This window comes from Microtus pennsylvanicus, chromosome 1 (assembly GCF_037038515.1).
Source record: "Microtus pennsylvanicus isolate mMicPen1 chromosome 1, mMicPen1.hap1, whole genome shotgun sequence".
Lineage (NCBI taxonomy): Eukaryota > Metazoa > Chordata > Mammalia > Rodentia > Cricetidae > Microtus > Microtus pennsylvanicus.
Window position 1 is genome coordinate 130650027 of NC_134579.1, and position 14751 is coordinate 130664777.

The 14751-nt window shown below is 46.0% G+C and overlaps 1 pseudogene; it reads right to left on the reverse strand.

Annotated features, from left to right (window-relative positions):
• Positions 1 to 1416: 1416 nt before the first annotated feature.
• On the reverse strand, positions 1417 to 13126 carry LOC142852196 (large ribosomal subunit protein uL2-like; annotated as a pseudogene).
• Between the last annotated feature and the right edge of the window lie 1625 nt (positions 13127 to 14751).

Genomic DNA, 14751 nt, shown 5'->3' on the forward strand with positions numbered 1-14751 from the left:
CTATAAAATGCTTAATGAGAAACTGCAGGATAAATGATAGTGACTCACTCTGAGACCAGTGTTTGCTGATGACTAACTCTGAGGCCCTTGGAAGACAGCAAGCCTCCCAGGTTGCAGAGTGCCCCACCCATGAGAGTGTAGTGGCGGTCAAAGCAGGCAGTTAAAGATTCACCGGGTAGCCGTGGGAACTACCATGCTGTCCCAGTGCAGGAGGAGGGGGTTCTGATTTGAATCTGGAATGTTTCCACCCTTCCTCTGGTCATAGACTCATGTGTCTGAACAGCTGGTGCCCAGCCAGAAGCAGTCAGTGCTCTAGAAGACCGTGGGACTTCTGGCTGGAGGTGGTTCAGCCTGGCCTTGCTTCAGGACCAGATTCTGCTTCCTGGTCTACCAAGATCTAACAAGCCAGGATTCAAGCATCTACTTCCACGGACAGAACCATATCAATCTCTCCACCAGGGGTCAACTGACCCTTTCACAGGGGTCACCTAAGACCATTGGAAAACACAAATATTTACATTATGATTCATAATAATAGCAAAATCATAGATATAAAGTAGCAACGAATATAATGTTATGGTTGGGGGGTCTCCACAACACGAGGAGCTAACTGTATTAAAGGGTCTCAGCATGAGGAAATGTGAGAAATGCTGTTTGACACCTTCCCTGCCAAGGCAGTTCTCTGAACTGTGGTCTAAAAGAAATCTCCATCCTTTCCATTGCCTTTGTCACGGAAACTCTGACTTCCGATGTGTGTGTGTGCTCCATAGAGCGAGTGCTCTGACGGGGTCAGGGAAAATGGACACAACATGAAAGAAGCTGAGGGAGACACAGCACAGCAGCGGGCATGCTACCAGCCTTTGAGAGAACACATCCCAGCCACCCAGCAAATGGGTTCAGTTCCAACTCCGTCAGCTGAGGCCATACACCAAGACAATTAGGCTGGTTGTTGCTTTATGGACCAGTGGCAGAGCTCCTAGCAGAGTCCATCTGGATGAGGTGTTAGGAGTCTGTTTCAGGGGACTGTGAACTGTGTGGGCAGCACACCATCTAATGGGCTCCATTCCATTCTACTAAGATGTTCATAGTCGCTCTGGATTCCCGCTCGGCAGAACTGCCTGGATGGTGCTATACATCAGCAATTCTAGAAACAGCTCAAAACCCCCGATGGCCAAGGGTAACCCCCAGAGAGTCTGCTCTCTTTAGTCCAGAGTGAAGCCGGGAAGTCATGTTTTCACACTTCCTGAACCTGCACCCAGGTAGAGCACTGTGAGTTACAAGCCACAGTTCTTAGCCTGGCCTGTGCCTGGGGGAGCATTAGAAGTTCTGATGTCTGGGTTGTAACTACACGGGTTCTGCTATGATTGTTCTAGCATATGGCCTGGCGACAGAGATTATTATGGCTCATCACGGGTGTCAAATTTGCATCGAAGGCTGAGACTTCTTCCTGCTGTAGAGGGTGGTCTTGATGAACCCGGGGGTACTGCAATGACAGAGGGAGGTGAGCTGGTTAGGGTGACCACCTGTGTTGAGAAGGTCTCTTATCTGTGTCTCTGAGGGGTGGCCTCAGAGGAAGGAATGTTGACTGGCCTTGAAAACTCTGAGAGTATGGAGGCCTCTTAAACACTGCTACTCCCCAAGTTCCCAAGCGGAGAAAGGGAGCAGTCAAGAGGTTTCTAAATCCTCACGAGACAAAGAAAGACCATGGGATTTGATGAGAACCTGGCCATGGATGAAAAGGGAACTTGGCAGGATGAGTTGGAACCAGGAGTTCGGGGTCTGGTCTAGAATGCCAAGTGGAGAGAACTATCTGTTATATTCTAAGCTGTGAGCATCCTTTGGGTGATTTGGGGAACAGGTGGGCTGAGTAGGGAGAGGATGGGATTAGGAACATAAAGTTGCCACCATGTCATCTGAAGAGGAGGCGGAATGGAGACTCTGGCGAAGCACAGCCCTATTAAATCAGGAGAGGCACTTCCCATCTTCGTCTTACGAAGACTAAAAACAAACCTTCGGAATGTTTCAGCATCTGTGCTTTCTCCTAGGTCTCGCGTTCCGTGAAGGGTGAAGCTCTGCTCAGAGGGATGGCAAACCTCAGTGTGAAACCGGCTTTGTGAGAGTGTGAGTCGGAGAAGGTCTTGGTGAGTGGCGGGCAGAAGGTGTTGTCAATCACGAAACAGTGTCACCCAGAAAGCACATCTCCCCACGTGGTTGTTGAGCTCTAGCTGAGGGGAGATGCATGGGGCTGTCAGGCAATCATTACCTTGAAGACCTCTCCTAGCTTCGGAGAGGAGGAACTACTTGCCTACGCTTTGGTCTCCTGTATCTAGCTTCGTCTGCCCAAAGACACCATGAGCAGCTGCAGCATGAAACAGGAGACACTTGGTAGTAAATACCTTTCCATACATCCATGGCTATGGTAGGGAGAAGTATCAGCCAGTTCAGGATGAACCCCACATCCCTGTAGGTGGAGGCGGCTCATTCGTTTCCCAGTCTCTCAAATCTAAATACTCACACAGAAACTATATCAGTTGTAACATTGTTTTACCTATTGGCTCGTTTCTTATTATCTAAGTCTTACATATTAATTAATCCATTCTATTAATCTGTGTATAGCCATGAGGCCTTGGCCTACTGGTAAAGGCTCTGGGTGTCTTTCTCCTTTGGCAGCTACATGGCATCTGCCTACTCTCTCTATATATATCTCTTCCATCCTGGCTATATTCTGCCCTGATATAGACCAAAGCAGATTCCTTATTAACCAATGGTAATAAAACATATTCACAGCATACAGAGGGAATCCCACATCACATCCCTCTATGGGGCAAAACCCACACACCTTCACTAGCCACTACAGACCATGGCTTCACAGTCCTCTCTATTCTCTTATAAGCTTGCAAAGATCCATGGCCCCAAGCTTGAGCTAGGAGGGAGGGAGGGAGAAGGCTTGATTAGCAGATCACAGAAGACTGACCCTCATCACTTTCCCTCCGTTACGTAAGGATGTTGTGCAAGGCATTAGGTAAAAATTTGAAGTGGCTCTTCCTTCAATTAGACTTGATGATGGAGGAAGCCTGGCTAGGCGTGCAGATTCCCCAGGAGAGCCTCTTCGCTGCAGAATGGAATGCCTATTAGCTTTCCGCCAAAATAAAGGTCACCAGACAAGAGCCTCCCCATCCAGCTCTCACTACCTTGAACATGTAGTGTAATCAGGCAAGATGTGTCATACTCAGGAAACCAATGGTGCAATTATATCGAATGTGCCTGCTGCATCACAACCCAGTCCCTATTCTCTCAAGGTGTTCAGAATGTCAAAGAGCTCAGGACCTGGCTTAGGGGAGGGGACGAAGGATGTCTGAGGCCGTGGTTTCCTCATGGGGTTTATTCTTTCTACTCCTGATACACGGAAGAGACAGACATCCCCACATCTCCTCTGAGCCACCCTGAGAATCAGAAAATTCCTCTGGCTGGGGTACACTGCAAAGGTCATGTAGAGTATGAATCAAGAGCTTTACACATTCAAGTGTGCAAGACTGCAAAGCTCTTTATTATTATTATATAAAATGTAATATCTAATTTGAATCTCCATTTTCTTGTGGAAAAGGTAATTATCAGATACCTTGATCATCTTGCCTGGGATTGGCTTTAGTCCCAAGCAATTGTAACCCCATGCAGAGGGAATGTATCAGTCGATGTAGAAGGGACCAGTCCTGATCCTTGCTCCATACTGACAACTGCCTCCCACAAACTGACTGACACTTGCAAATCCACCTAGGGATTACAGCACACAGCACATTGGTCATCTTGACAGGAAATAGAACCTGAGGTGCATAAGGACATGAGTCTCTCAGGAAGAAAGAATACACAGAAGGCCTTATTATGAAGCACCTTTACCAATTTATGTTTACTTATTGTGTGGGGGAGGCTGTGCTGGGTTCCACGTGTGGTGACGGTTGGTAGATAACTTGGAAGAGTCAGTTCTCTGTACTGTGTAGATTTTGGAAATCAAACTCAGGCCATCAGCAATCCATCACTGGGGAACTTCCATGGGAAGCAGGCAACATCAAAGACCACAAATCTGAGAGATGGAAGGCGGTGTATCTGCAGTTGTCTTACGAAGCTTCTGCCTACCTATGCCTGAGGCCATCACCCCCCTCTTCTCTTCCAGTTATGTGAATTGGTAGTTTCCTTTTTCTACTCCAGCTGGTTTGAGCAGGTGCACCATCTCATGCAATCAGAAAACACCTGAGTGGAATTCTGTGGATCTAAAAGTGAAAAAGAAAACTCTCATCCCAGCCTAGGAGACAGAAGAGCAGGGTAGGTCTAGATGTGGTTGGAGCTGGAATTTGCACAATTTCTAGGAAATGATGCAGTATTACTGATACAATAACCACAGGATCTTCAAGGGCCCCTGAAGATGAAACTTAAGCTTCCTATGTCTCCAGGGAATTGGGTGATCCAAGGTCTGGCCTCCAGTTTCCCGGAAGTCATTGGTTCAAATCAATCTGTATGTCTCAGTTGCATCACCAAAATCAAGAAGACTGGTTTAAACTAAATCTCATCCAGTTAAAAAATACTCGAGATATCTATAGTTTCTGTTCAAGTCAGAATTTAATTAAGTTAAGCTATTTTCATTTGAGTATTTCATGTATGAGTATCAACATTATTTCCACCTTCCCTCTCCCTGTCCCAGCTCTTCCCAAGTTCTCCGAACTTTTCAAATTCATGACCTTTCCTTTATCTACTGTTTATAAATTTGTATGTGTGTGTTTGTGTGTATAATTGTATGTGTTTGTGTGTGATTGTATGTGTATATTGTATATGTGTGTGTGATTGTATGTGTGTTTTGTGTATATAATTGCATGTGTATTTGTACGTGGGTGTGTAATTGTATGTGTGTTTGTGTAGTGAGATCATGTGTGTGTTTGTGTGTGCATGTGAGATTGTGTGTTTGTGTGTGCATGTGAGATTGTGTGTGTGTTTATGTGTGCATGATTATATGTGTGTGTGAATGTATGTGTGTGCTTGTGTGTGTATGGTTGTTTGTGTGCACTTGTGTTGGATGTATAAATTTTGATGTGGTTCTTCCTTCAATTAAACATGATGATGGAGACAAAGCCTAGCTTGTTATGCTATGTGCTAGGTTGACTGGATGATAGATAAATACACACACACACACTTCAGTGTGCATTTACTGTTGTTCAGAAGTGTTTGTGTTTAGGGCTAATCCTTTGGGATTGGATAACCTACCAGGGGGCTCATCTCTAGAGAAGACTGATTCTTCCTCTCTCAGCAGCTGTTCATTGCCCTCATCTCTTCAGCTAAGGGTGGGCCTTGTGAGAGTTTCTCCAATTGAAATTGGTGATTTTTGATATTTGCTTGCATGAAACTCTCTTTGTCTGACTAGGTGTTGGCATGACTTTGTACCTCCCTACCTTCAATGCCAGCCAGTTAATACTGTCCCAAGATTTGAGCTCCCAGGCTCTCCTGCTTCTGCCATCTTGGTAGCTGTAAGGCCAAGGAGCAAGAGGAAGCCAGTAAAGACAGAATCATGCCCTCTGCAGCGCCTCCCTCTCTTAGGAAATGCTTCTGCTCTGGCTGGCTGGGCAGAAAGAATGTTTTCATACAAAATTTCTAAAATGCTGAAAATACAATAAGATGAACTGCCCCTGGAGGCTACGGCTTAAATATTTTATCTTCTCAGATATCAGTTACAGGGCACTTTCCTCCAAGGATCTCGAGTCTTTTAAATATAGCATCTAATTAATCCTCCTGCCATCAATGGCTGGCATAGCATCATTACCCTGATTTCACAGGTGAGGACACAGGAAGTCCAGAAGGTAGTCTAGAGGCACCCACAGTCCAGTGACAGCCAATGGGGACCCCAGCCACATTGCTAGTGGCTGACCCAGCAGGGAAATCACAAAAGAAACCCACTTGAAAGCTACCGGCACTGATGCTCGCAGTATAGCGCGGGATGCTATGAGAGGGCCAGGGATGCCCCTGGCTCTTCTGCACAAACTCGGCAGTGACAGACTCTAGATCCGGTGACCACATAGCTAAGGCATCACCTGATCCCTGCATCTTTACCATCAGGCTGTGATTTGGAAAACGACCTCTTTTATTAATACAGTCACTCGGGAACAGATGCCATTTTCTCCCCAATAACTAGATGACATTGCAGACCCAGTTCAGCTCCTGCTGCATGCTTCTCTGTGAGCAGACTTTGACTACACATGCTTGCCTCTCAGCCTGTGATGAACTCGATCCCATTCTCACATCACAGATGCAGACACGGAGCCCGAAGAGCCTATCAGATCTGTGCAACTTGGGAAGGGAACGGCAGGATTCTGCCCACAGTCACTTTCCAGCTGTTTCCATCATTCACTTTTCAAACCGCTTTACTGGTCTAGATGCTGCCTTCAATAATGTGGCTGTCACCGCTGGGTAAGCACAAGAGAGACTCAGGAGAGAAGCACTTCGGCTCCATCAGAACCTTCGCCTTTGCACTGGGGGTTGAACATGGGTCTCAGAAGGGAGAAGAGAAATGGTTTTTCAGAGGAAGGCAATGACTCACTTTGTCCAAACTCAAAACTGCTCAGTTCTCATGCTGTTGTCTTCAACTCCTCCCTAAATATTGGAGTGAGGGGAAGACCTGGGGGTGTGACCAAACTTTAGACCCAAGAGAGTCTCATTCAGGCCTAGAGCTTGGAGCTTCCGGGGGCAGGAGGGGAGACTGGAGAAAAGAAAGGAGGCAAGGGAAGGAAAGGAAGAGGAAAAGAAGGGAGCAGAAAAGGAGACAAAGGTTGAGATAGGGAGGCGTATTGTAGAGAGACATAGAGAGGTGGGGAGATATACAGAGGTTGCAGATAGTGAAGAAACGTGATGGGCACCTACAAGTAGATGACACACGGACCAAAGAATTTAGGCAGATGATTGACAGATAGTAGATGGATGGGAAATAGATAGATGATAGAAGATATAGCAGTAAATTGGTGATAGATACAGAAATTAAATAGATAAACAGATGATAGATGATAGAGATCTAGATAAATAGATGAAAATAGATGATAGATGATAAACAGATTATAGATGATATGTATAAAGACGATAGATAGATAGATAGATGAGAGATAGATAGATAGATAGATAGATAGATAGATAGATAGATAGATGAGAGATAGATAGATAGATAGATAGATAGATAGATAGACAGACAGATAGATAGATGAAAGACAGCTGTGGAAAAGCAGATGCATACAGAGAATGGGAACAATAAAGTAATACAAAAGGTGCCATGCCATCAGAAGAAAAAAACAAAGAGAAAAACATGGAAAGAGTTGAGAAAAGGAAAGAAACAGAAGGAAGTACCAGTCTGGAGCTGGGAGCTTCTGACCCAGGTTGTAAGATGACAAGGATTGAGTGAGCAGTCTCTAATACAGATAATATTGTCTGTGTAGTCTATAAATATAAAATTAAATGCTGACCTCTCTGGTCCATGTCAAAAGTCCAAGCCAGTGTCAGCACATATTGTTTTTATTTGTTTCAAGAGAAAATAGATCAACAGCATTAACCTCGCAATGAAGAGAGAATTGAATGAATTAAAAAGCAGAACCATAAATCGTGGCGCTTTTATTGGCACCGTGATAAACATGCCCCAGGCTTCACAGGGAGTGGGGTCTGGGAGATTTTCAATACCCCGAAGCAGCCTCTTCACCACCAAGAAAGGCCAAGAGATATTAATTCCCCAACAAGAAAAGAAAAGAGACATTAAGACCCAGGACCCGTTCGCCCACTTCCCCTGCCTCTGTCCATCTCCATATGACAAAGCAGTGGCACACAGTTCCAGAAATATTGAGAAGGAGGACCTGGACAGAGGCAATTTGGAGAGGCTCTGCAGGAGCCATGGTGCCAGGAGCCAGCTTCTGAAATGCTGGAGCAGAAGAGAAGGCATGGAGGAGATGGAAGCCAGCCTGGATTTTCAGGGCAGGCTGTGTGGTCAGTGTGTCCAGGTCACACCTGGCCTATTCCATCACCCTGCCCCCTGCTTGCTCTCTGGACTCCAGCTGTTCTGGGTATAGGAAGTGCCTCCTGCCAAGGAGGGAACGGGCAAGGGGTTCAGCCCCGGATCCAAAGTCTAGCCAAGAAGCTGCTTAGTGAAAGTAGTTTCCCATGACCCCTTAGCACGGAGCCAATGGTGATACTGAGCACTTCTTGCTTACGAAGGCAATGGCAAAGCTTGCCATAGCACTTACAGAGGAGAAAAGTCACCCATGGGTCCAGCTTGACCAGATTAACCTCAGAAAGCCAGAGGGGAAGTCCCACAACTTGGAGCCTTCCTTACACCCTTATCGCATTCCCTTGTCCCAACTTTCCCTTTCAGGGCTTCAGTTCTGTAGGCAGAAATGTGGGATGAGGGGGGACTGAAAAATTCTTTACAACTTCTGCCAAGTTTTCTCATGAAATAATGGAAGGGGAGAAGATTTTATATGAAAAACAATACCAAAGGGAATATGCATCAGACTAAGAAAAACCTAAATGTATCAACAAATGCTATATATTTGTAAGTCAACGGCAAGCAGATTGACTAGATCATTGAAACTCAGAAATAATTACCCCTTGGAAGAAATTTACAAAGCAGTAAAGATTCTTCAGCTATTAAAATATTTTCATTAGTTATTCCTCAAAGTCATTTCATGATGTATGATCTTTCCTACAGCCGTTATAGGTGTTTCAGGTCATGTCTAACAGGGACAAGTATTGGCCATGGTGTGCAGGGAGCCGGACAGAATCGCCATTACAAGATGGCACTGACATCCTGTTCCATTGGGAGCTGCGTGTCCCCTGCTTCCCGCATGCGCAGTGGATAAGGGCCCTTGGACCTATCCCGATGCAGTCTGGTGACAGCTGATGGTGGCAACCAATCACAGGGCGACCCGTGTGCCTACTCCCTATATAAGCAGCTGCTTTAGTGCTCTCGGCCCCTCTCGCTTCCTGCTCCCCATCAACCAAGAGGCACTCCATTAAAGTGCGATCTGAGAAGAATCCTCGTGTGCTGGTCGTTCTTCCTCGCTGGTCGAGAAGTTCGCGACAATGGTGACCATAGCTGGCTAGACTCACACACTTGATTTTCTAAGCAGTTAAGATAAGATAATCTCCCCCCAGCCAGTAGTGGGATTGAACCCAGGGCATGGTCAGGTTAGTCAAATGCTCGACCACTGATCTGCACACCCAGCCCTCAGTTGCATGAACTTAATTAGTTCAGAGAGATTTTTTTGGTAGTCCTGTGAGTATGTATAAGTCTGCTTTGGCATGACTTGTTACGGTCTCTCATATGAAGATATTTTTACATAATTAAAACAGAGGTTGGGGACGTGGCTCAGCAGTAAAACCCTTGGCTAGAATCTCCCAGTGTGGCTCAGAGATTGGGCAGTCACTTGGAATCTAGCAAGGAGAAACTGGGAATGTGGCTCAGTGGGAGAACACGTGCGTGAAATTCACCAGTGAGGATTTTGGCCTGTGGTTCATGAATAAAGCACTTACCTGTCAATACCTGTCCAATACCTGGAGTTCTACCCCTAAAACCTGATTAATGACAACAATGATAATTGTCAGCATGCATGATTCCTATAATAAAGCACATATATTCTTCAAGTGGTTTGTCCCACTTTGGTATGCTCAATTCTTATAACATCCAGAAGGCAAAGTATTTCTCTATCTATTCGTCTCTCTGCATATATATCTGTGCTTTTATTTCTTTCCTAAGTCATGCCTGAAAGCTCTCCAGGCCTCGCATCATATCATCCTAAAGGCTTCATTTGCCTTCACAGTTCATGTCTGGTGTGTCTTGCTCAGGTCTGTCTGCCCAAGGATATAGTGTGTGGCTTATAAGAGGACCAAGGGGAGATTGGATGACATTAGTCTCTAGCTCATTATGGAGACTCCAAACCTCATGCTGTATGATGTTTGGGTATCTATGGCAAGTGTGAAACTCTGACTCACAGGCTGAGGCCTAAGGGGGAGATGTCCTACTTCTCTCAGTCCATTTGTCTATTCTGAACAGTGAAGGTTTCTAAAGTGCCAAGTTCAAGGCCTAAAATGCCCATGAGAAACACCTGATAGAGAGGAATACACAGGGTAAGATGCCATTGCTCTTCAGCTGTGTTGGGTTTCCTATGACCCACACAATTTCTGATGACTTGCAGTTCACATGCACCAAGAGAAGGATGGGGTCTATGCTTGGTGACCTCCTCTGGCCCTGGTGCTGTGGAATGTGGCGCTTCTTAGGTGACCCTCTCAACAGCATCCCGGTGAAGTCAGTTGTGTCTCACTGAGGCCTAGCAGGCACACAGCTTACCACTGATATGCCTAGCTCCAGGCAAGCTCTAAGGCACACTCACATTTCCCAGGCCTGAGCAGAGATGCACCTTTGGGTTCACACTATGTCTACTCAACCTCAGCTCATCTTGGGACCCAACTAGGATCCAGTAGGAAATAGGCCATTCAGTAAGGGCTTAGAAACATATAGCTAAAACACAGGTAGTAGAATGGAAGCCTCCAAATCCACAAGAAGAAGCCATCTTTACCTCATCCCAGATTCTTGGGAAAAGACATTTCAGATTCAGAGAAGTTGCCACCAAGCGCACCACCGTAATCTTGGCCTCAGATTATCGTGATTAGGATGCGTTTGTCAGACAAATGTGACTCAGATTCTTTGTGTATGTGTGTGCTCTTGTGCACATGTGTGTGTCTGTGTTTGTATGTTGGATATTGAATAGCGTTTCAGAAAGAGAATGGGATACAGTGGTGCACGCCTGCAGCAAATCCGCTACTAGAGAAGCTAAGGCAGGAGAATTGCAAATTTGAAGCCATCCTGGGAAACAAAGAAAGACGCAGATTAAAACAAGTCAGGAAAGAGCCTATATGAACTATTCAACTTTGCAGATGGCAGTGCCTTGCATTTGTTTGTATAGATAATTTTCTTAGCAAGAGGCAGAAGTCTAGTATAGACCCGGTGGATGGATTGGTTATTTGACAATAATGAGGTTAATTAACTCAGGTGGTTAGGTGTAGACACTCTAACTGGATAATTCAAGATGAAAAGATGGATTTTGGCATGTGTGGGAAATAAAAGTATTAATCTCCTTCATCACTCGCTTTTATATAGAACTTTTATTAACACGTGCTAGAGAAGGAAACAGAAGAGATAAAACATCCTTCTGCCAGGCACTTTCTCTGCAAGATTGGCAGGGGGCTGGCCCATAGATCTGCAGAAAATCGTGTTGACTTATTACCTGCCATTAGGAGGGAGTGTTCATTTCTCATTTGTCTGGATAGAAAAGCTTCTTCCATAATATTGAGAGCTAATAGCCCCACAAAGAGTAGAGTTTGGGTTCCTAAATTACCAGGGTTGGCTGTGTCCCAAGTCTGAATATACCCTGCCTTTCCAATTCTCATTTCTCAGTTCTCCTGTGAGCACAAGAGAGGCTAGCCCCGGATAAGATCTCCCAGAGGCCCACAGATGGAGCAGCCAAATATCTCTGCCTTGGATAGATGTCTCAGCTCCCTCAGCTAGGTCTGTTTGGCTGGATTCTCAGACTTGATCCAGGGGCCTGACAAGATGTGAGTTCAGTCTAATGACTGCACCCTCATTCCTAGGATATTTCTAATTCTCTCCCAACTCAACAAAAGACCGCATGTCCCCCAAACAAAAGGACTCACTCCTGTTAATACTACAGATGCACACACCACACACACACACACACACACACACACACACACACGCTCCCCACTCTGGCGTGCTTGACCATAGGAAGATTTGTGCTATCCCATTAGACTAAATCTTCCCAGTTGTTTGGGGAATTCACAAGCCAGGAGACCAAGCCCCAAAGGTTGGCAAGAGGTGATGGGTTCAGTTATTGATCAAGTCTTACTCATATCAACCCCTTCACCTCTCTCAGAGGATAAGGGCCGTCATTGCATCTAATACTCATTTGTGGAAATAAACTATGAATATAAAATCCGCATCCATGACATAAGCTATGATGTCAACTGATGCCCCGCCAGAAAGAAAATGGCTAGAGGTATTGGAATACTATAACCTGATAGGTGACCTGCTGTCAATCATGAAGGAACTGTATTTGCATGGGTCAGTGCAGGAAGTTAGACCACGGCAATCATTTCCTAAGTATGTTTCGTGCCAAGTACTGGGTGTGGATTCTGGATGCTCTCTGAGGGTAGGTCTGGGATCCACAACCAATGGAGAACCCAAAGGCACCCTAGAGCTGCCCAACCACCTCCCAGGCACTGCCACTTCCCTCCATGCTGCTGCCTTTATGAGCTTAAAGGTTTGTTCTGTTTTTTTTTCTTTTTTTCTTTTCTTTTTTCTTTTTTTTTTTTTTGCCAAAGGACATACTTTATTAGCTCCTGAGTTCTCCTTCTCCTGTACAGCTTTGGTTCCACGTAGTCGCCCAGTCCGGCGGGCAGCAATGAGACCCACTTTGCATCCAGCAGGGGCATCTCTTCGGATAGTGGACCGTTTGCCAATGTGCTGATGGTTACCACCTCCGAAGGGATGCTCTACAGGATTCATGACCACACCACGTACACGTGGCCAGCAGTTCCTCTTGGCCTTGTACTTGTGATAGGCATGGCCAGCCTTCAAGATAGGCTTGTCAATTCTGTCCCCACCAGCCACAACACCAACGACAGCTCTGTTGGCCGAGGAAATGACCTTCTTGGACCCTGAAGGCAGCTTCACTCGTGTTTTCTTGGTCTTTGGATTGTGGGAGATGACTGGTATAGTTCCCGGAGGCTCGTGCCAGCTTGCCCTGTCCCCAGGATTCTCCTCCAGACAACATATGATAGTACCTTCAGGCATGGTGCCCAAAACATTGCCGATATTCAGCTGGGCCTTCTTGCCGCAGTACACAAACTGCCCGGTGTGGATTCCCTTTGCGGCGATAAACAGCTCCGTCTGCTTCTTAAACCGGTAGGGATCACGAAAAACCACTTTGGCAAGGGGAGCATCGCGACCAGGGTCATGAACGGCGCCCTTACGGTGTTTCACGTGTGCGCAGAAAACAGAACCGGCGCCTTTCCTCTGCCCTTAGATCACACGGCCCATGGCGGCGAGTCTGCCGGCAAGCACGGCCGAAAGAGCTGTTCTGGTCTTTAATGACAAAGCAGAGGCTCAAGGCTGTGCTGCCAACTTAAATCCTCACCAACACACTCATGGTATTCTCAAAGTTTTGCGTATAGCCAAAATAAACAAAGAAAAGAAGGAAAGAAAGGTAACACAGAATTTGTAAATGGACCTCAAAAGGATTTTTATTTTTTAGAAGTCCCCTGGAGCAAACTGATTCCCTGACTTCCTGTAGCTCTTCAGCTAAGGGTGGGGACGTGTGACGTTTCCCCCATCCCCATTGGCATGTTGGCTGGTATTGTCATCATATGGGTTCTGCTTAAGCAGCCATGTTGTTGAGATTTCATGGGCGCCCTTCGCCATCAAGGTGGAGATGCTATCTTGAGCAGTCTGACTCTTACAATCTTTTCTACCTTCCTTACCTGATTTTCCCTGATCCTTAGGTGTTGGATAAAATATTTACTTTTTTAAAATGGTATACTTTTTCAGTCTCCGAGAATTCATGGAAGTATATGATGAATTGTTATCATATCCATTCTCCCCACTCCTCCTCTCCCTCTTCCTCCTCCTCACAAATCCCCTCCCCACGTTCCACTCACTTCTTCATGCCTTCTTTTCACAACTCACTGAGTCCAATTAGTGTGGTCAGTATGTGCACAGGGCTAAGGCCATTCACTGACCTGTGACCTGAAGGAAACTGACTCTCCCTCCCTGAGCAGGCATCAGGTGGCCGTAGTGTTTTTTCTGGTGTTGGGACTTTGTGGAATGTCCCTTGCCCATTCTGGAATGTTGACTGGCTTGATCTGGTGCAGGTCTTGTGTAGGTAGCCACCCACAGCTTCTGGGGGTTCATGCCTTTTCATCAGTCAATATCTTTAACACAAACATTGCAATGCAGTATTCCTGTGAGCACACATTCATAACATTTGGGCTGAGAGAGCAACACTCCAGACCTCTGCTGCTGTTGCTGCTGCTGCTGCATCTGTATGGAATGTATACACTCAAGTAGAAGTTGGGCTGGACCTCCCTGCGTGCCTGGCTCGATTCCACCCAGGGTCAGTTCTGTCGCCCCTCAATCCAAAGCTTGTATATTTTCTGTCATTTCAGAATACTCTGGAAGCTAATATCCATTGGGGATGTGCCATACCTAGGAAGGGGATGAGTCTTTATCTGAAGACAGTGTGACCACTGGTACACTTAGCATCCGTTCCCATGACCCAGTGTGTGGAGCGCTTGTGGAGGGCTCTGAACTGGACCACTCACTACTCTTCATGCTCTGGAAGGTGACATCCAGTACGGCAGTATCAGGCCACCCATAGTCGTCTATGGCCAAAAGCAGCGTGGGGAAGAAAGGATTTGTTTGGCTTGCATAGCGCACTCACAGTCTAAGGAAATTCATGACTGGAATGTAAGGTGGGACCCTGGAGGCCAGAACAGAAGCAGATTGTCAATAACCTACTATGTAAAATGAAATCACTAGTGCCTACTTCCCTAGCCTTCTGTGATCTTGGTATTTCCGCTGAGCCATCTTTCCTGTACCTGATCTTGGTATTTCCAAAGAGCTCAGAATAGAGCCTGTCAGTCAGTACACCCAGTTTATGGCAGGTG